General features: G+C 39.7%; 1 protein-coding gene and 1 pseudogene across 1 annotated transcript in view; one reads left to right on the top strand and one right to left on the bottom strand.

Moving 5' to 3' along the window:
- OPHN1 (oligophrenin 1) overlaps positions 1 to 23939 on the bottom strand; it is a 273349-nt gene that overhangs the window by 209139 nt on the left and 40271 nt on the right. The window lies entirely within an intron of this gene.
- LOC105299629 lies at positions 14220 to 19035 on the top strand (annotated as a pseudogene).

The following is a 23939-nucleotide window of genomic DNA, read 5'->3' as shown; positions in this document are numbered from 1 at the left end:
GGAGAGCTCATGGAAGGCTTCCTGTTGGAGGCGGCCCGTCTGAAGAGAGGAAAGAAACTACAGTTAACTGGTTTCCTGCCGTGTGTTAGGTACCATGCTGGGCAGTTTATATCATCATCTCATATCATCCTTCCAACCATGTGTGGAAAATGATACCATCCTATGTCATGAATGAGGAAACTGAGGCTCAAACATGAGTTCTCATGGCTGGAATAAAGTTCACACACAGTAAGGATCTGGATTCAACTTTCTACTAGAAGCTTATTGCTTTGTTGGACGTGACTAAAAAATGCATCTGGATGACTCAAATCTGGTTTGATAAGATGATGGAGATACAAGCAAGACTAATAGTACAGGCTAAACATCTCTGCCTACCGAAAACTACAGTAATTTGTTATACTGCTGAAAGCCATTTATAATCATGATCAGTAACCAATTTCACAAGATCCAAATGTATACATCCCATAATACACTAAAGAGTTGCATAAATGAAGAAATACGACATGAAATAAAATTTGCACATTGTTTAGTGTATCCAGGATTGAAAAGATGACCTTCGTGCAAGTCTCATCGCCTGCACCTTAGGTAAATCATTAATCTTTATAAGCCTCAGTTTCCTCATCTATAAAAAATTTAAGGTGAGGTTAAAAGCATCTGCCTTCGTGCTTTATGATTTTCTCCTAAAGATTAAAATGAGCTCGTCCATGAAAACACATTCTAGATCAGTACTGCCCAATAAAAATATAATGTGTGCTACAAATGTGAGCTACAAATAGAATTTTAAATTTCCTAGTAGAAACATTAAGGGTAAAAAGAAACACGTAAATTAACTTTAATACATTCTATTTAACACAATCTATCCGAAATATTATTATTCGACACGCAATCGATATAAAAAGGTGATACTCTATACCTATAGGTATAAAAATGAGATATTCGATTTTAATTTTATCATACTAAGTTTTTGAAATCCATGTATATTTTACACTTATGGCACATGTCGATCCATGCGAGGCACATACCAATCACTCAATGGCCACATGTGGCCAGTGGCAACCGTAGTACACGAGGCGGATCCAGACATACGATACCATGCAGGGCTACCTGGTGCAAATTCCGCTCTGCTACTTAACACTGAAGAATGACGCATCACTCAGTGGATGGCCCTTCAACCGCCTTGTGGGTCCCTTTAAGCAGAGTACACTGCTTAATCTGGAACTAGCGGGGCTCCAGCTCTGCCTATTAGAAATCAAGCCCTTTAACTTCTCTTTGCCTCAGTTTCCTCATCTGTAAAATGAAGATAATTACACTTACCTCTCACACTTTGAGGATTAAGTAAGTTAACATTATGGAAAATACATAATATAGTCCTGAGAATGCAGCAATAGCACCTCATATTTACTGGGATGTTACAATCGCGATGATAAGTCATTATTATTCTAGAATCTCTAAGCCTTATAAAATAAACTAGGTCACATTTACTTCCACCGTATGTTTTAAACTACAAAATTCTATTAAATGTAGTCCAAGATAGAAGGCGGTACAGGGTAAACGCAATGTGCATGCCTGCCAAAGGGCCAGCAGAGGAAGGAGGGGTGGTTTCCATTGGGGCAATCACGAGAGGCTTCTTTGAAGAGGTGGCTGAAGGATGCGGGGGGAATCACCCCAGTGGAGGGCAACATATTAATCGGAGAACAGACGTGGGCCAGCCAGGCTATCCAGAAGCAAGGTGTCTCCCAGATTAGCAACAGCAGGTGCATGTCCGGGAATAACGAAAAACGATGCTCAGAAAAGCTGAGCGGGACCGGCCATGCAAGTGCCTGAAACTGCTCGAGTGTCCCCATTTATTAAATAGGCAATGGAGTCCTGTAAGGTTTCGAGGGGAGGGGTGTCTTAGGACAAGGGTTCTCCGCTCTGGCTGCACCCCTGACCAGTTAAATCAGAACTTCTAGCTGTGGAGCCTGGGCATCAGCATTTTTTAAATTCCCTTGCTAATTACAACATACAGCCAAGGTTAAGAACTACCACTTTGTGGGGGGCTTGCCCTAACTGCCTTCCGCCTCGGCAGGGAGAAGAGCTGAAGGGAAAAACAGATCTCTTCCGGGGTATGGCCCTGAACGCTAGGAGTCCGGTAGAGGAAGAGTCTGGCAAAGACAAGCGGCAGTCTCCAACATCAAATCCTAGGCCAGAGCAGAGGTACGAGCGCAAAAGAGTCCGAAACGCAGGCTGGAGGAGGGCCAGATGCGAAGGACACCATGCCTAAGGTGCGTACTGTTAAAAACAAATCATCTGTCTACAAAGAAACCACAAGTACCCATGTCTCCCCAACTTAAATAAATATTTACTGAATTCCAGATAGATGTTAGTCAGGTACACATTCATCGATGTTAATAATATAATAATTATCATCGAGAGCAGCCAATCGAAGAATACCAATGCCAAACCTCCTATTGCTAACACTCTGTCACCGCGTCATGTCTCGCTTATTTTTCTATTCTCCCAAAATGGCCGCCCTGGTCTAGTTTGGAAGGTATCTTCTCACCTAGAAGAGCCAATGAGGCTAAGGTTTCCCTTTTTAACCTAAGCTTTTGCTTTCTCCTGTTCTCGGCTTTACTATCTCATTCATCCTCACCCTCTCTCTTCAGCAACAGTGAGCCCTCTTTAAGTACGAAAAACCATTTTTCATACGCCCACCCAATTTGGGACCCTCTCATATGACTGTAGTTATAACTTATAATATCTACCAAGTAAGAAAATGCAAGTAACATTATTATTTATATAAACGTTAAAAACAGTGCTCACACCATTATCCTGCAGATAAGGCAGGGGTACATAGAGATTTGTAGATTCTTTACAATAAATGCAGGGCACCAGGGGTCTCATACCCATAGGTCTTGTGGCTTTTATGAAACACAGTAGCTGGAAGAGGAAATGAGTAGCCTTCTATTTTTGTAAGGAAACACAAGAGATCATAGAAGGAAAATATAAGAGATGACTGCATAGGAAATTCCCGAGGCACGAGCCTCCTGGAACAGTTTACGGACAGGCCCAAGAAATGGCACGTCCACCCCCCATCCCACATTCAGTAGGAATAGCTCATCGATGCCTAGCGATCGTCTACAAGAGACAGATTGCCTAAATTCATAACCATACTCCGAACGATAATAGCTGTGTGGCCTTAGAAAAGTTACTTAACTTCTCTGTTTCTCAGCTTTCCCTTGCATAAAATGAGCAGCATATTAGAACTAGCCTTGCAGGTTTCCTGGCGATTATTAAATCAGTTAATACATGTTAAGTACTTAGAACTGGACCTGGCATATAACTGATTGCTTGTCATTTACAAATTACGTGGGTGCTACATCTCAACGCTCTTAAAATGAGTGGCTCGAGCTACAAAAAGCCAGTTTGAGAGGATTTCCTGGTTTCCAGTCAGTCATGTAAGGAGCCTGGAGGTCAACAAGACAATTCTCAAACAAGAAAAAAAAAACTAAACAAACTGAAAAGCAAAAATTCTTCTTAGATTCATCAGATAAGTGAGGTCACAGGGCAAATTGCTGCCCTGAATTTAGAGAGACAGGGAGGTGAACAGAGTGTCATATCTTAGTGGGACAGAAGCTCAGGACAAACCCTCCCTGGAGACAGTACTGGAATAAGAAAACTTAAAATTTAGAATTTATGGATTTCTGGAAGATCTGTGTATAAAAGTCTGAAATTTCAAACCTGGAGGGTTGGGTCTTATGGAGCCCCCAATACTTCTATGAGTTTTACCACCAAGATCTCACAATGAAGACATCAGAGAAAACCCTCCTCATTTTTCCAGCAGGGGGAGGGGGAAAAAAACCATTTCGAAACAATCACAGAGCATTCTGTTCTTAACAAGACCTGTACTCAGGAGAAACTATGTTGTTATTAGAGGCAGACTGATTGGGTTTTTACCAAAGCCTAACCAATTCGGAAAAAGGAAAATTCACAATTCCAGCCCCCTTTAGCCTTCCACGTGGGGGAAAGAGAATACTCAACTGCAGCCCCCACCAGATTTCCTGTCTCACGCAAGGCAGGGGAACTGAGAAGTACTTTCCAAGGTCACAGCTCAAGGGCGCAGCCTCACTGAAACACTAACACCCGATCGTATGTTCTGGAATGCTTTTCAGCTTCCCCTCCTCCAAAGACTGCACCCACAGCAAAGGGGCTAGTGCATAATACCAGGAAAAGACAACTCAAAGTGCTGTACCTTCCCAACCTTATTTAAGAAGAAGTCTCTATGGAAACTCAGACAAACAAGGAGACAAAAATCAGGACACCAGAGGAAATTTTAACCTCTGACAACTACTGCAAGAGCAAACAGTAATACAATCTGACTCCTAGCTAGATAAACATAAAGCCACACATAAAGGTATATTTACGTCAGTTCCTTTTATCCTGTACATCGTGTCTGGCTTGCAACAAAAAATTACAGAGCACACTAAAAGACAAAAAATAGTCTGAAGGGACACGGCAAGCATCAAAACCAGACTCAGATATTGCAGAGATGTTAGACTTATTGGAATTTAAAACAAGCATGATTAATACGCTAATGGTTTAATGGAAAAACTAGAGAACTTGCAGGAACAGGTGAGTGATGTAAACAGAGACATGTAAAGTACAGAAAGAATCAAGAGGAAATGCTAGAAATCGAAAACGAAAATAAAAAATGCCTTTGATGGGCTCATCGATAGACTGTAATAGGTTAGGAAAGATCAGTGAACTCGAAGAAATGTCAACAGAAACTTCTAGAACTGAGATGCAAAGAGGAAAAAATAATTTAAAAGAATAGAACAGAATATTCAAGAACTGTAGGACAATTGCAAATGGGGTGGCATATGCATAATAAGAATACCAGAAGGAGAAGATAAGAGAGAAAGGAACAGAATAAATATTTGAAGCAATAAGGACTGAGAAGTTCTCCAAATTACTGACACCAAACTGCAGATCAAGGAAGCTCAATAAACACCAAGTAGAATAAATGCCGAAACAAACGAACAAACTACAACTGAATATATCATATTCGAACTGCAGAAAATCAAAATAAACTTAAAAAAAAAGAAAGAAGCCAAAGGGGGAAAAAAGACATCCTACTTATGAAGGAGAAAAGGTAAGAATTACATCCAAATTCTCAGAAATCATGTAAGAAAGAATGGAGTGAAATATGTATCGCGTTGAGAGAGGGGAAAAAAAAAAACAGCCTGGAATTCCGTACCCTACAAAATTACACTTCCGAAGTGAAGGAGAAATAAAGACTTGCTGAGAAAACCAAAAATAGAGGAAGTAGACTGACCGTGCAAGAAATGACTTCAGAAAAAAGTTATTCAGAGAAAGAAAACGATACACGTCAGAAACATGGATCTACAGAAAGGAAGGAAAAGCGTCAAGGAGCCAAGAAATGATGGTAAAATAAAGCCTTTTATTTTTATTATTCTTAGTTGCTATGACAACAATTTGTTAATAATAATAATCTGGACAATGTATTCAGCGATTATACTGTATAGTAAGTTAAACGAATGACAGCAATGTCATAAGAGACCAGAGAGAGGAATTAGGAATACTCTGCTATAAGGCACTTGTACCATATATAAAATTATACTGTTATTTGAGCATGGACCTGGATTATTTATAAATACGTATTATAAACTCTACAGCAACCACTAGAAGTTTTTAAAATAAGTATAATCACTATGCTAAGAGAGGAAGGAAAATGGAACCATAGAAAATGATCGATTATAACCAAAGAAGGCAGAAAAAGTACTGCACAAAACAAAGAACAAGGGCAATGAATAAAAAACAGTAGCAAATATGGCAGATATTCGTCCAACTATATCAACAGTCACAATGAACATCAATTGTCAAAGTACAACGATTGGAAGACAGACTGTCAGACAGAGTGCATAAAAATATACTAGATCCAAATGCATGCTGTCTATCTGTGAGGAACCCACTTTAAATATAAAGACACAGATAGATTAAACATAGAAGTGTGGAAAAAGGTAGGTCATGTTAACGCTACTCAGCAGAGAGCTGGAGTAGCTATAGTAATTTCAGACAAAGGTGACTTCTAAGCGAGGAAAATTATGTGAAGACAAAATAATCTTTAATGTGTATGCACCTAACCGTGGTATCAAAATCTAGAAGGCAAAACCTGATGGAACTCAAGGAGAAAAAGACAAACCCACTCTTACTATTAAAGACTTTGACACCCCTCTACAGGTAGTACACAGACCTGGCAGACAGAGAATCGGTGAGGACACAGATGAACTGAAAGGTACCATTAATCAACCGGATCTAATTAACATCTATAGACTATTTCATCCAATGACAGCACGATACATGTTATTCTCCAACTCACATGGAATAGTCATCAAAACAGACCACATTCTGACCCATATAATACGTGTTAACAAACTTAAAAGAATGAAAATTATATAAAATATGCTCTCAAACCACAAGAGAATGGAATAGAAATAAATAATAGAGAGTTACTTGAAAGATAAAAAAATATATGGAGATTAAATAGAAACTTCTAAATAACACAGAGACCGAAACAGAAGCTGCAAAAGAAATTTTAAAATAGTTTGAACTAAATGAAAATTGAAATAAAATTTATCAAAATTTGTGGATGTAGCAAAATAGTGTAGAGCAAAATTTGTAACACTGAATGCATATATTAAAAATGAAAATAATAAAATAATAAAATAAAATGTTTACTGAAAAAAATGAAGAAAAGTTTTAAATCGATAATCTAAGCTTCCTCCTTAGAAAGCTAGGAAAGAACAATTGTGGATGTAGCAAAATAGTGTAGAGCAAAATTTGTAACACTGAATGCATATATTAAAAATGAAAAAAATAAAATAATAAAATAAAATGTTTACTGAAAAAAAATGAAGAAAAGTTTTAAATCGATAATCTAAGCTTCCTCCTTAGAAAGCTAGGAAAGAACAAATACTATTGGAGCAAAAATACCAAGAAATTGATAAGAGAAACCAATAGGAAAGATTTTTTTTAAAAGCCAGAATCTGTTTCTTTGAAAAGAAAGATCGAGTAAATTGATAAACTTCTAGCCAGATTAACAAATAAAAAAGGATAGGAGACACAAATTACTAATGTCAGAAATGAAAGAAAGGTCATCACCAGTGATCCTATGAATTTTAAAAAATAATAGAGAAATAGTATGAACAACTCTATGCCCGCAAATTCAATAACCTAGATGAAACGAATCAATTCCATGAAAGACACAATCTTCCAAAACTCATACAGAAATATAGGTAATGTAAATAGGCCTGTATCTATTAAACTAGTTGAATTAATAAATGATAAACATCCAAAAGTGAAGTTACCAGGCTGAGATAGAGACACTGGTGAAATCTACCCATCCTTTAAGGAAGAAATTATACAGGTTCTCTACAATCTCTTCCAGAAAAAAGAAGCAAAGGGGATACTTCCTAACTCATTCTATGAGAGCAGCAAACCCTAAAACTACAGAGCAGTATCTCTCATGAACAAATATACAAAAATCCTCAGCAAAATATTCGCAAATTGAACCCGGCGATGTATAAAAATAATTATCTAATCACAGCCAACTGGGATTTATTCCAAGTACGCAAGGCTGATTCAACATTTGAAAATCAATTAATATAACCCGCGATATCAATAGACTAAAGAAGAAAAATGGTACGATCATATCAATAGATGAAGCAGAAGCAATTCATAAAATTCAACACGTCTTCACGAGGAAAATTCTCAGCAAACTAAGAATAGAGGGGATCATCCTCAACTTGATAAAAACACCTCCAAGAAATCTGCAGCCAACATCATACTCAGTGGGGAGAAACTCGATGCTCTCTCACTCTCAGAAACAAGGCAAGGATGTCCCTCTGTTCACTCCTTTTCAACTGAAGTCCTAGATGATGCAATAAGAAGCAATAATCACAAGACTGAAGGATATAAGGTTAATATACAAAGTCCACCACTTTTTTATACGCAAGCAATGAACGACTTTGAAACTTCAAATATTTACATTAGCCTCCCAAACAGAAATCTGTAGGTATAACTATAACAAAATATATACATGATCTATATGAGTACAATTATAAAATTCTAATGAAAGGAAACAAAGATCTAAATAAGCGAGATATTCCCCGTACACGCATAGGAAGACTCAAGATTGTCAATATGCCAGTTCTTCCCATTTGATCCACAGATTCATCAACACAATGTAATTCTGAAGTTTATATGAAAAGGCAAAAGGCCCAGAAGAGCCAACACAAAATTGAGGGGAACAACGAAGTCAGAGGAAAGAGACTACCCGACTTAAGACTGACTACGAAGCTGCAGTGTGAAGACACACAGTATGGCGATGGTGAAAAAAACAGGCAAACTGCTCAATGGAACAGAATAGAGAGCCCAGAAATAAACCCACAGAAACAAAGTCAACTGATCTGTGACAGAAGATCATGGGAAATTTGATAGAGAAATGATAGTCTTTTCCAAAAAAAAAAAAATAGTGCTGAAATAACTGGATATCCAAAAGGGAAAAAAAAAAAAAAAGGAAAACCTTATATTCACAAAAATTAACTCAAACCTGATTGTAGGTATAAATGTAAAACACAAAACTATAAAACTCTTAGAAAATAATAGAGCAGAAAATCGAGGTGGCCTTGGATTTGGCGATGACTTTTTAAATACAACAGCAAAAGTACAATCTATGAAAGAAAAAAAGTTGATAAGCTGGAGTTCATTAAAACCTTCTGCTCTCTGAAAGATGGTGTTAGCAGAATGAAAAGACAAGCAACAGATGGGAAGAAAATCTTTATAAAACACACATCTCATAATGGACGGCCATCCAACATATACGAAGAACCCTTACAACTCAATAGTAAGAAAAACAACCCAACTTAAAAATGGACAAAAGATCTGAACAGACCCCTCACCAAAGACCTACAGATGACAAATAAGCATATGAAAAGGTGTTCAACATCATTTGTCGTCAGAGAAATGCAGATTAGAACAACAACATGACACTAATACATAACCATTAAAAGGGCTAAAATCTCAGACACAGACAACCCCAACGCTGGCGAGGATGTAAAAGCAACGAAGATTGAAAATAGTGCAGCTACGCTGTAATATAGTTTGACCGTTTCTTACAAAACTAAACATATTTTTATCATATGATCTGGCTATCACCCTCCTTGGTATTTACGCAAATGAGTTAAAAACATGTCCACACAGAAACCTGCATGCAGATGTTAAGAGCAGCTTTATTTATAATTGCCAAATGTTGGAAGCAACCAAGACTTCCTTCAGTAGATGATGGATAAACAAACTGTGGTCCATGCAACAACAGAATATTATTCAGTGATTAATAAATGAGCTGTCAAGCCACAAAAAGACATGGAGGAAACTTAAATGCACATTGCCAAGTGAAGGTAGCCAATCTGAAAAGCCACTATGTACGATTCCAATTATATGACATTCTAGAAAAGGCAAAACTATGGAGACAGTAAAAGGATCAGCAGCTGCCAGGGGCTCGGGGGAGATAAGGAGGGATGGACAGGTGGAGCACCAGGGACGTTTAGATAGAGAAACTATTCCATAGCTGCCGTAGTGGTCCGTATATATTAGTATACATCTGTTAAGACCCGGAGCATGTACGGCATGAAGAGTGAACCCTATGTAAACTACACAAGATGCTAATAATAGAGGAAACAGTAGGGGGTGTAGTTAGGGTACCTATGAAAACACTCTGTACTTGCCACACAAGTTTTCTGTAAAGCTAAAAGTGTTCTAAAAAATAAAACCTATTAATTCTAAAAAGGGACAGTTTGAGACAATCTGGAGAATGTAAATACAGACGAGTGAATGGGTGATATTAAGAAATCACTGGCCATTTGTATTAAGTATGATGATTTGCAATGGTTACATATACTTCAAAGTCCTTAGCAGAGAGGTATACTGAAATATTTATGAATATAATGACATACGGTAATGTATCTCTTAACGACGGGGACACGTTCTGAGAAATGCATCATTAGGCGATTTCACTGCAAGAACATCATAGAGTGAGTGCATTTACCCAAACCTAGACGGTGTGGCCTTCTACACATCTAGGCTATATGGCATAGTCTATCGCTCCTAGTATACACACCTGTACAGTATGTTACAGTACTGAATACTGTAGGCAATTGTAACACAATGGTGTTTGTGTATCTGAGCGTTTCTAAACATAAAAAAGGTACAGTAAAATATGGTGTCAAAGATTTTTTTAAATGGTACACCTGTTATAGGGAGCTTAGCATGACTGGAGCAGGACTAGAAGTTACGCTGGTGAGCGAGTGACTGGACGGGAAGGCGTAGGACATAAACGCACACCGCTGTGGACTTCACAAACACTGGGCCGTTTGGCTACACTAAATTTATAAGAAAAGATTTTTCTTTGTTCAAAAATAAATTAACTGTAGCTTGCTGTAAATTTTTTACTTAATGAACTTTTTTGTTTTAACTTTTCACCTCGTAATAACTTAGCTTAAAACACACACACACCGTACAGCTCTACAAAAAATTTTTTCTTGTATCCTTATTCTATAAACATTTTCTATTTAAAAAAATTTTTTTTTTTACTTTTCAAACTTTTTTCTTAAAAAGTAAGACGCAAACACACACGTGAGCTTAGCCCTACACGGGGTCAGGGTCATCGATTACACCGTCCTCCACCTGCACGTCTCGATCCACTGGAAGTTCTGCAGGGGTGATAACACACACAGAGTTGTCATCTCCTGTGACAACAGTGCCTTCTTCTGGAACATCTACCGAAGGACCTGCCTGAGACTCTCCCTGAGGAAGTGTCACTCTTCAGAATATGCCCATGGCGTTTTGCCTGGTTTGCTTCTTTCTTGCATCATAGATTTGCTTATCGGCGGATAACATTCCTCTCTCTCCATGAAAACCTTCTGGTTTTGGGGTCCACATTCTCCAATATGTTGAGGAGCTCATTGAAGTCTGGGAAGGCGTCTGCTAACTGCTTCACTGTGGAGTTTCTTGGGGGGGGGTTCTTTTTTCCTTCTCTGTGGTTCCCTTTTCTCTTGCCTCTTCTTCAGCTATACACTCCAGTTCCAGCCCCAACGACCGCTCAGTTAATTCCCAGGAGTCACCTCTAGGGGCTCCCCAGGGTCCTCGTCATCTACACCCCGGGTAAAGTCGTTTGCCTTCTCAGGCGCAGCCTTGTTGATTTTTACAACTTTCGCGTCCATGGAAAACCCTTTGAAGTCGTGGACAAACCTCTCAGGTGTCTTCTTCCAGATGCCACCCATATACATTTCGGTGACACCACTCCAAGCCCGAGCCTGGTTCCTGATGCAGTCACAGATGCCGTGACCCTTCCAGAATTGCGGTGGTGTCTCTTCAGTGTCTTCCTCAGTTGCGGCAATGCCCTGGGCCAAGGTCTCCCTCGGGTCATAGTCCTTAGAAGCTGCTACAACTTCTTGACCCTTCCGTTGGGGCTAAGTCGTAGTGTTTGGAGGGAGAAACACCACTCTGACATTAGGATGAAGGTCACCAGGAAAAGGAGGATGTCCAGCAGCGTGATCAACCATAAGCAAAACCCTGAAAAATGTTAACCTACTCACAGTACTTCTCCATGTCGCTAGCCCAGCAATGCAGGAGGGCATCTTCAAAGAGAAGCCGGGTCACCCGTCACTTCCTACTGCCCCTGCAGTACACTGGCAGTGCGTGCTTGAAGGCCCTGGGGTTGTCACTGTGACTGCGACACTGCCCCCAAGCAAGACTGTTACCCTGTCCTTCAAAACCTTGAAACCTGCTACTGACTTACCCTCCCTGTGGATGAAAGTCCTTTTAGGCATTTGTTTCCAGATTAGGGAGATTTCACCCATACTGAATATACGCTCTGGCAAGTAATTTTCCCGCACAATCAGCTTTTCTAGAGTTTCCCAAAATTCTTCAGCTGCTTTCACATGAGCACTCACAAACTCACCACTCACTTTATTATTATGCAATGAATAACGATTCTTGAATCATTTAAACCACCCGGAGCCAGCAGCAAATTCATTCTCAGAGTCAGGTCCAGTTTCTTCCTGCAACATCACAAAGTCTTTGCTTTGGCCGTGACCGTCATGGTGCTGAAAAGGATATACTTCTGGGCTTTAATCCAGGTCATCAGAAGTTTCTCCAGATCTGATATAGGACCTTCTTGAGCTTTTGTTAGTCTCATTGACTTCATTGATGCTGATCGCTTAACCCTTTTCTCGATTTAGAAAAAAGAAAGTGTGGCTCGCTGCCAGCATTAACTTAACATCACGTGTAGGAATGCTACGTTTTCTAGGATTTGGCATTTTCAGCAATTGAGAATTACTATATCTTGTAAATGGAAACGCCACTACTAAAAACAGAACAGTATAAATAGAATGATGCCATCTGTTTCCAAAGACTACCATATACTGGAGCAATGCAACAATAATAATAAAAGCGAGATATTTCGCGGCAAACTTTGGGGGTCAGGTTGGGACTGTCACTTGCGAGTTATCTCAGGGTAAACACTGCAGCCGCAAGCGCTGCCAGCAAGCATGCTCAGGGCAAATGGGGAAATGGGTTAACAGCTTCTGTCATTTCGTTCTTATTCGTCAAGATCATTGCTATGGTAGAATGGAACATGCCTGACTGGCAAGCAATAACCATCGCTGGTTTCCCACCTTCGTGGTCCTTAATCATTTTTTTGACTTTTTTCTTTTTAATTACAGTTCAAAGACAATATTATATTAGTTTCAAGTGTACAACATAGTGATTAGACATTTATATAACTTACAAAGTGATCCCTCCAATTAGTCTAGTACCCACCCGGCACCACACGCAGTTATTATAATACTATCAACTACATTCCCTACACTGTACTTCACATCCCCGTGATGATTTTGTAACTACCAATGTGGACTTCTTAATCCCTTCACCTTTTCACCCAGCCCCCCAAACCCCATCCCATCTGGCAATCATCAAAATGTTCTCTGTGTCTATGAGTTTGTTTCTGTTTTCTTGGCTCATTTATTTGGTTTTTTAGATTTCACATATAAGCGAAATCATATGGTACACACACACACACACACACACACACACACACACACACACACGAATACTATTCAGCCATAAAAAAGGATGAAATCTTAACCACTTACGACAACATGGATGGACCTGGAAGGTATTATGCTAAGTGAAATGTCAGACACAGAAAAAAAAATACCATATGATTTCACTTCTATGTGGAATCTAAAAACAAAATGAATGAACAAACAAAACAGAAAGAGACTCACAGATGCAGAGAACAAACTGATGGCTGCCAGACGGGAGGGGGAATGGGCGTAAAGGTGAAGGGATCGAGAAGTCCACATTGGCAGTTACAAAACAGTCACAGGGACGTGAAGTACAGCACAGAGAATACAGTCAGTAATGTTGTAATAACTGTGCATGGTGCCGGGTGGGGAATACATTTATCGGGGGGGATCACTCTGTAAATTACATAAATGACTAATCACTATGCTGAACACTGGAAACCAATATAATACTGAATGGCAATTGTTATTGAAAAATAAAATAACTTAAAAAAAATCAAAGATAGAGAACGTCTGCATCATCACAGACAATTCTATGGGCTGTCACCGTCCTAGAACATAGAGATTAACAACACACGCTTTGGAGTGCGGGCTCCTCGACCACCCAGCCCGTGATTCGGGTGATTACTGAACTTCTCTAATCCTCACTCTTCCTCATCTGTGAAATGGGAATAACAACAGTATCTATTTTGCAGAAGGACTGTGAGGATGTGTGTGTGAGCGCACGCATATTAATAAATAAAATAGTAAACTTTAGCTATTACTATTTCTTCTGCTGGCCTCCTATAATTGAAAGAAAACATATACATGAGGACTGCCCTCCAATGAACATACTCTCTAATGTTGGAGAAATACATTTCATATATTCTATTCCTGGTACAGGAATAATGTTATTCCTTTGAAAGAGTCGACTAACAAGGCTTTACAAAATCAAAAGGTGACATGTGAGCAGAGACTTCAAGAATATGTAGGTGTTTTCCAGGTAGAGAAAGCGAGAGCATCCGGGCACAGAGGCACATTCTGAACAAAGTGCAGAAGAAGCTAGCATGTTGGGGAAGTCGAGAGAAGACTAGTATGGCAAGTGAGTAGGGCGCATGTTTAACGTGAGGCAGCCTCGGAAGTAAACACAACAGGAAGCAAAAATCTCACAGTGCACTAGCTGACCTAACACAATTACCATTTTGTTCATTTTCCCTAAACAGCTGTGTTTTCCTCCTCACTCAGCAGTAGGAATGTCCCCCTAGAAAATTACAGCTTCCAGCTGCTACCTTTCCCCTTGGCCACAGACTAACTCACCAAAGAGAATCACGGTGATCGAATTCTACACAATCGCAATCACAAGCAAGGTCCGAGCTAAAAAGAGAGAAAGTCGGTGAACCGAGTTTTGTCCAAGAAGCAGAAAAGAGAATTGGTATTCAGTGGTTATCTAGCACGTCCCGATCACTATGCATATAAGTGACACCATTTCGCCTTCTAAACAACTCTATAGAATAGCAACAATTCCATTTTCAAGATTTCTCAAACTATGCAGCTCAGAGAGTTGACCTGTCTGCCCAAGATCTTGTGGCTAAAAACTGACAGCTGATCTCGAGCCCCACAACCTATGCTTTTAGAACAGACCCAACTCATCCTGCTAGATTTTAGCTATTTTTAATAGCCCACTTCCTCCTTCGCTTGCCACTTTGAGCACACTGCTGGCAAACATGGAAAATACCTACAACCACTGAGCGATTAGCAGGGCATTATTCACAAGACAAACTGCTGGCTTCGAGAGACAGCTGGGCCCCTGACAGCATGGTAACTGGAATAGAAATGAACCGGCCCACATTCCGGCTTTGGTTAAGACATAACTTCCTACGTAGGCATGAGCAGGTCACTTACACACTCTGGGCCTCAGCTGCCCCGCCTGCAAAATTTGAAGACTGAACCAGATGACAACTGGTGATCACAGCGAAGGTGATGATGATGATGATGACGATGATGATGATGACACCATACTTTGTCAGTTCTAAGGGTTTTTTTTTTCTAAATGAACAACAGATGTGAATAAGACACATATTTTAATACTCCTAAAATCAAAGTACACCTTCCTACCAATGGCATACCATAGTGTAACTGACAGTTTTTCTTTCTTAGTGATATGTAAAACTATAGTGTAATTTTAAAAGACAGGTAACAATTATTGAGCACCGACATGTGCCACATACCATTCTAAGGACTTTACACAGATTTTTAAATTTAATTCTTACTACCACCCTCTGAAGTAGGTACTGTTCTAACCAATTCTGCTCTAGAGAAAACAAGAGAAGTTAAGTCACTAGCCCAAAGTTACAGAGTTAGTGAATGGTGGAGCCAGGATTCAAAACTAGGCAGTCTGGATTATTAAAAAGCATAGTCAGAGAATGATGTTAACACAATGGCAGAGGAGGCAGCTCCAAGCGTTCGTCTCACTCTCCCACCCAGGGACATCAAAAACAAGTAGAAAATGTCAGAACCAACTTCATCAGAACTCTGGAAAACAGTCAAAAGTTTACAGAAACCAAACAAATGCTGAATCAAGAGAAAAGCAACCTGAACACAGCAGGAACCTTTTGTGGCGTTTTTACTGCTGCTTACCCAACCCCTCTGGGACAGTGGCATTTCTGCTCTTAAGGCAGTGGCAGCCTCTGTTCCCAGTGTTGGACCCTGGCCCGTTTCCAGAAGGAGCAGAACACATCTTAATCACAATCATTGTGTATTTCCGTTCTGATGTGTCAGGGGGCTACCTAAAAGACGAGATCAGATGCTTGTGTCTGTGCCTCCTCACATAGAACTCAGGCTGGAAAAGTGCAGGCTGAACTACTGACTCAGACGCCTGAGGCAAGGTCAAAGTTGAACAGCACAATACACTGCTTAAGCCATGGGAGCAAAAGCTAAAGAGAAAAAAAAATGAGGGAAAGTTTCCTTGGATAATTAGGATATTCAAAAGCCACTGTGTATATGGGGAATTTAAAAAACACATGCATGCCCAGGGCAAGATGCATACTTAGAAAAGACCTAAGCTGATCTAAATATTCACCTTTGGCCAATCCCCAGTCTCAAGGCAAGCCTAACTAATTGCTCAAGAATGGCCTGGGCATAGAGCCAGTCTACAAAGACTAGGAGAGGTGTCTGTTTATTTATTTGACTGTTCTTAGATCCTGGCATTCAAGGAAATCTGTGTCAAAATGCTGGCTGAACAAAAGCCGAGAAACGGAGACTCTGTGACCTCACAGGACAAGGAAAATGGATGTAGTCTTCGCCAAAATAGTCTTTAGAATAAAGCAAATCCTGTGGAAGGGAGAGAATCTGATTCCCAGAGTTACCACCTTATAATATTCAAATGTTCAGTTTTCAACAAAAATGTTACAAAGCATACAAAGAAACAGGAAGGCACTGTCCATTCAAAGAAACAAAACTGACAGAAAATGTCTGAGGATTTACCAAAGATTTCAAAACAACTCTTAAGCACACTAAAAGAGCTAAAGAAAAACACATGAAACTAGGGAAAATCAGAAATATGATGTATGAACGAAATGAAACTATCATTAAAGATACAGAAATTTAAAAGTTAACAGAGTCTAAGAGACCTGTGGGACACCATCAGGCCAATCAGAATACACATTATGGGACTGCCGGAGGGTGAAGAGAGAAAAGGAAGCAGAAAGTATATTTGAAGAATTAATGGCCATAAATATGCCAGATCTAATGAAAGGCATAAATCTATACATCCAAGACGCTCAAAAAGCTTCGAGGAGAAAAAAAACTCAAAGAGATTCTCACACTGAAACCCGTTATAACCAAACCTCCAAAAGCCAAAGGGAAAATCTTAAAAGCAAGAGGAGAGAAGTAACTTGTATCAAAAAGATCCTCATAACAATTTAATAGCAAATTCCCCACCAGAAGCCATGGAGGCCAGAAGACAGTGGGATGACTGTTTTTTAAAGTGTCAGAACAAAATTAAAACTGTCAACCAAGAATTCTATGTTGAGCAAAACTATCCTTCAAAAATGGAAAAATTAAGACGTTCCCAGGTAAACAAAAGCTAAAAGGGTTCATTACCAATATAACTCTCCTACAAGAAATGCTAATGAGAGTCTTTTAGATTAAAACAAAAGAACACTAGACAATAACTTAAAATCGTATGGAGAAATGAGGATTTCCTGTAAAGGAAAGTGTATATGCAAACGTAAAAGCTAGCATTATTATAATTTGGGGTTAAAATTTCATTTTTTAAAAATTTTCTAAGTAATTTAAAGATAAGTGCAAAATAAATTATAAATCTGTCATCAGATACACAGTGTATACAGATGTAATTTGTGACAACGATACACAGGGGAAAGCCAAAGCTTTTAAAGAGCAGAAATTTGTATGTTATTAGAGTTAAGTTGGTATCAATTCGAAGTCATTTGTTCTAAATTAAAGATGGTAAATGTATTCCCCACGGTATCCATGGATGAAATATCTTAAAAATATACATGAAATGAGAAGGGAATAAAAATGGTTCACTATAAAAAAAAATCAACTAAACACAAAAGAAGGAAGTGATGGAGAAAATAAAGGGAAAAGGTATAAGACATACAAAACACAACAACATGGTAGAAGTAAGTCCTTACCTACCAATAATTACTTTAAATGGAAATGAATCAAATACTCCAATAAAAAGGTAGAGACTTGTGAAATGGGTTTAAAATAGTATCTAACTATATGTCATGTACAACGGACTCACTTTAAATCCAAAGAGAGAAACAGAAGTAAAGGATGAAAAAAGTCATTCTGAGCAAATAATAATCAAACGGTATGGTATTGGGCACAAAAACAGACACATAGATCAATGGAACAGAATAGAGAGCCCAGGAGTAAACTCATGCAAATGTGACCAATTAATTTACCACAAAGTTGGCTAAAATATACGGTGGGCAAAGGACACTCACTTCAATAAATGGCGTTGGGAGAACTGGACAGATGCATGCAAAAGATGAAACTGGACTACTTTCTTACCCCATATACAAGAATAAACTCAAAATAGATTAAAGACTTAAATGTAAGACTTGAAATCACAAAACTTCTAGAAGAAAACACAGGTGTTATTAAGTTCCTTGACATCAGTCTTGGTGATAGCTTTTTTGGATCCGATTCCAAAAGCAATGACAATAAAACCAAAAATAAACAAGTGAGACCCCATCAGACTAAAAAGCTTTGTACAGACAGCAAAGAAAATCATCAACAAAATATAAAAGCAACCTGAATGGGATAAAATAGTTGCAAATCATATATCTCATAAGAGGTTAATATCCAAAATATATAAAGAACTCATACAACTCAACAGCAAACCAACAAACAAAAAAGCAATCCAATTAAAAAATGGACAGAAGATCTGAATAGACATTTTCCCAAAGACATTCAGATGGCAACGGGTACATAAAGATGCTCAAAGTTCTGTCTGACTGAGGACGGGATGGAAAGATCCTGTACAGCCAGCATGGGGGTGTGATGAGGGCCCTGGGCCAGAACCCCATAAATGCCGAGGTGCTCAAGATTCTGGGGAACTCCGAGAGTGATGAGCTAAAGTCCCAGCGTGTGGACTTTGAGTCTTTCCTGCCTGTGCTCCAGGCGGTGGCCAAGAACCGGGATCAAGGCACATATGAGGACTACCTGCAGGGGCTTTGGGTGTTTGACGAAGAAGGGAATGGCAAAGTCATGGGAGCAGAGCTCAGATGTGTCCTCACCGCCCTGAGAGAGAAGATGACTGAAGAGGAAGTGGAGACTGTTCTGGCAGGACATGAGGAGAGCAATGGTTGCATCAAGTATGAAGCCTTCCTGAAGCTCATCCTAAGCATCTGAGCTCTACAGATGCAATGGGGTCAGATACTGGGCACCCCGCCATTGAAGCACATTCCTACCACTAGGAGGCCACCTATTTTCTATTTCAAAATAAAGAACCGGTTCCTCCCTTGGGAGGGGAAAAAAAGATCCTCAAAGTTACTAATCCATCAGGGAAATGCAGATCAAAACCACAATTAGCAATCACCTCTCACCTGTTATAATGGCTATTATCAAAACATAAGAAATGGGTGTTGATGTGGATGTAGAGAAAAGGGATCTCTTGTGCACTGTTGGTGGGATTGTAAATTATTGCAGCAACCACGGAAAACGACATGGAGGTTCCTTAAAAAATTAAAAACAGAACTACCATGTGATCCAACGATTCCACTTCTGGATAGTTATCCGAAGAAAATGAAAACACGAATTTGAAAAGATCTCTGTACCTCCATGTGCATTGACTCATTATGTATAATACCTAAGATATGAAAGCAACCTAAGTGTCCACTGATAGAATAATGGATAAAGAAGATACAGTACATGTACATACAATGGAATGTTATTCGACCGTAAAAAAGAATGAAACCTTGCCATTTGTGACAATATGAATGTACCCTGAAGGCATTATGCTAAGTGAAATAAGTCAGAGAAAGATAAATATCATCCGATCCACTTATCTGTGGAATTCGAAAAGTGACACAAAAAAACGGCACAGCAACTATAGTTAATAATACTATATCGTATATTTCAAAGTTGTTAGGAAATGAGATCTTAAAAGTTTTCATCACAACAAGAAAAGTTTTCTTGTAATTATGTGTGGTATTGGATGTTAATTAGACTTATTGTAGTGATCATTTCACAACATAAACAAATATCAAATCGTTATGTTGTATACCTGAAACTAATATGTCAATCGTAACCACAAAGAAAAAAAAACAAACAAACCAGGATTCAACTATATGCTATTTACAGTAGACTCACTTTAGATCCAGAAATAGACCCAAAGAAATAAAGAAGGGAAAAAATTATTCCATGAAAACAGTAAAGAAAAGAGAGCTGAAATAGATATACAAACATCAGTAAAAATAGACTTTTTAAGTCAGAATCTGACAAGGACGCCAAATCCATTCAATGGAGGAAGGATTGTTCCAGAAATGGACCTGAGGCAACTGTATTTCCATGTGCAGAAGAACGAATGTGGACCCCTATCTCACATCACATACAAAAACTTACTCCAAGAGGCTGAAACCTAAATTAAGAGCTAAAAGCATAACACTCTTAGAAGAACACACACGGGCCTACCTTCACGACTTTAGACCTGGCAATGAATTCTTAGCTGTGTTAATTTAAAACTTTTGTGCATCAAAGGACATCATCGAGCAAGTAAAAAGACAACCTAGAGAATGGGAGAAAATACTTGGAAATCAGGTATGTGGTATATGCAGAATATGTAAAGAAATCCTACAACTCATCAAGAAAAAGATCATTCAATTTTAAAACAGGCAAAAGACTTGAATAGACATTTTTCCAAAGAAGATATACAAACTGCCAATAAGCATATGAAAAACATGCTCATACCTTAGTCATTAGGGAAATAAAAATAAAAACTATAACGATATCTCCCCCTTCGTTCCTATTAGGAAGATTATAATAAAAAAAATAAATAAATAACTAGCTGCGGTGAAGATATGAAGAATTTGAAACCCTTGTACATTCCTGGTGGAAATTTAAAATGGTGCAGCTGCTGTAGAAAACACTTTGAAAGTTGCTCAAAAAGCTAAACCTAGAATTACCATATGACCCAACAAATCAACTCGTAGGTATATACCCAAAATAACTGAAAACAGGTATTCAAACAAAACTTGTACACAAATGTCCACAGTAGCATTAGCCAATAAAACATGTAGAAACAGACTACATGCCTATCAATGGACGAATGAATAAAAATATATATATTTCATATTATTTGGCGATAAGAAGAAAAGATATACTGATATGTGCTACGACATGGATGAACTTTGAAAATATTACGGGAAGTGAAATAAGCCAGATTAAAAGACAGATATTACATGACTCCACTTATGTGAAATGTACAGAGCAGCCAAATTCATACAGGAGTTACCGGGGGCTGAGGGAAGCGGGTGACTGCAGGCGGGCTGCAATCATCACAGAGTTCCATGCACTGAAAAAATTTTGGAAACAGAGAGTGGAGATGGTTATACGACATTATGAATATAATTAATGCCAGTGGGTTGTAGATGTGCAAATGTTCAAAGTCACGAATTTAGGCTATATTTTACCAAAATACAAAAACTCCAAAAAAGTAGGCAATCGGCCTCTCGGTCGGTGTGGATGATGTCCCCGTCCCTCCAGCCCCAACTCCATGACAGCTTCGGTATCTGTAAAAATATGAAGAAAAATGCCCGCCCCACCTCTCATCTTCGCTGTAAGAAGCAAAGTAAAGAGGGAACAGCACAGGGTTGTCGAAAGCGCAAAGGGCTGAAGTCAGGGGCCATTACTTCTTTGGAGACTTACACATAAGCTACCACGTTAATTAAGGTGGCCTTCAGTCCTGTGCGACAGAACGTATTTGTTTTGCCATATCCCACAGCTGTCACTTTCCAATGACACTACTCGAAGCGGGTCGCACTTCACATCTGACCAGACTGGGAGGGACCTCTGTCAGACTTGTTGAGACGACAACTTTTCCATTTCATAGCAGACTTCCTTTTCAGGGTATCTTGCACATGCTTGTCACAAAAGACCAATTCACCTAGGATTTCAGAGCACTAATCGTAGAGGAAGGCAAAAACAAACAAAAGAAATTCGAAGCTGCCAGCTCTTCCTCAAGGAGACTAAGGCGAGTTCCTGGGGAACCAATGTGGCGTGGGAGTGCCAGAGAGACAGTGAGGTCACCAAGTGGCACTGGTATTCAGCTCGTGAAATGGCTCTAAGACAAAGACCTACCACAGGCACAATCGGCTTCCTGAGAAGGTTCTTCGGCCTTTTCAGCTCTGCTGAGCAGCATGCTTCAGAAAGACGCCCCTCCCCGGGGAGGTGGGGGGGCCTGGCGCATCACCAGGCGACAGGCAGCGGCGCTCCCGGCAGCACACAGGCCCCACAGGCCCAGATGAATGCGTTTGGAAAGCAGAAGGCAAAGGCTCCCCACGCAGCGAGCGAAGGGCATCGTGAGGTGGAAAGCCAAGGCCGACACCTTCAAACAAGGTTACGAGGCCAGTGCTCAGTAAGAGAGGGATCCGATACCCTGCTTTACTCACCCTCTGGGTCCACGACCCTTTTGCCCTCGCCCCTTCTTCCACCAGGGACGATCTCTTGAATTCTTGCAGACATCCATGACATCGGACTTCATTTTGCATTTTCCCTTTTCGGCTACACGCTCTTCCTTTGCACCAAACTGGCCTTGACCTCAGCTCCCTTCCCAGCTGGGAACTGCTATCGGTTCTGACTAAAGGGATTTCAGCATCATCTCTACAGAACCCATCGGCCCCACCGAACCCACCTCAGCACCGACCCATGCGCCTCAACAGCCTTCGAAGGGATTCAAAGTGACAGGAATTACCTGGTGTCAAATTCAGTAAACTATATAGTAAAATCTCAAAATTGGAAACTCTGTCAAATAAGTAATATTAACGGCTACCGCTAGCTACTGTGTGCTGGGCATTTATGCCATAGTCTAGAATCTTCACTTCTACCTTAGGAAGTAGATCCTATCATTACCCCCATTTCTGAGAAAGGAAAATTGAGTTCAGGATGTCCCAAGCTGTCATAGTTAAGAAGTGGCAGCAAATGGCATGGAGTAATTGGACATCCATAGGCTAAATAAATAAGATACACCCTTAGCGACCTGGGTTTATGCTACATTTTCTTAGACATGACTCCATAAGGACAAGCCGTAAGGAAAAAGGAAACAAACTGGACTTCATCAAACTGGACTTCAGCAAACTTTTTGCTCCGTGCAAGACCCTAAAAAGAGGATTTTCAAAGAGATAAGCCATACGCTGGAAGAAAATATTTGCAAAACTACATCTCTGACAAAGGACTCACCAAAAAGAAAGAAAACAACCCAATTAGATAATGGGCAAAATATGTGAACAGATTCTTGACCAAAGAAAACATACAGATGGCAGGTAAGTACATACAAAGATATTAAGGAAAAGCAAATTAAGGCCCAGATGAGATGCCATGACACACCTGTTAGCATGGCCACTATATAGTGACAATAGCAAGTGCTGGCAAGGATAGAGAGAAACTGGAATTATCATACATGGCTAGCAGGAATGGAAATTAGTACAGCCATCTGGAAAATGGCTAGGCAGTTTCTTACAAAATTAAACACAAACAAATATGAGCCCACGATCTCATTCCTAAGGAAAGTCAGCAGAAGTCTTGGCGAAAGCTGCCAGTAGCTATGTGTACAGAGATAACAAGAATTCTTGACTGAGTAATCACACCGAGAAACTACTGAGACTTTTACAAGAAACTCTTAGGAGAGATGCTCATGTGAGGTGGGACTAAAATCTTAAAATGTCAAAGACTTTCACTGAGGAAAACCTTTTAAAACAAGAAGGAGAGGCCCCTGCAGGCAGCAACTCTTAGGAGAGATGCTCATGTGAGGTGGGACTAAAATCTTAAAATGTCAAAGACTTTCACTGAGGAAAACCTTTTAAAACAAGAAGGAGAGGCCCCTGCAGGCAGCAAACAGCAAGTCTGACCCAACTCTGTCTCAGGCACTCAGGAAATGTCTGCGATGCTGAAATTAAAGAAATCACTCAACTTCTCCCAAAGCGCCTCACCCGTGAATATGCCTGGTTACTCCATCTGATTTAGGTCAGAAGGGCTACTGTTTATAGAGCGCGCCTACTGTGTGCCAGGAACTATGCCAGGAACACACACACACACACACACACACACACACACACACACACACACACA

The sequence above is a fragment of the Pteropus vampyrus genome, unplaced genomic scaffold (assembly GCF_000151845.1).
Source record: "Pteropus vampyrus isolate Shadow unplaced genomic scaffold, Pvam_2.0 Scaffold191, whole genome shotgun sequence".
Classification (NCBI taxonomy): domain Eukaryota; kingdom Metazoa; phylum Chordata; class Mammalia; order Chiroptera; family Pteropodidae; genus Pteropus; species Pteropus vampyrus.
This window is presented reverse-complemented; position numbering and strand designations above follow the sequence as displayed.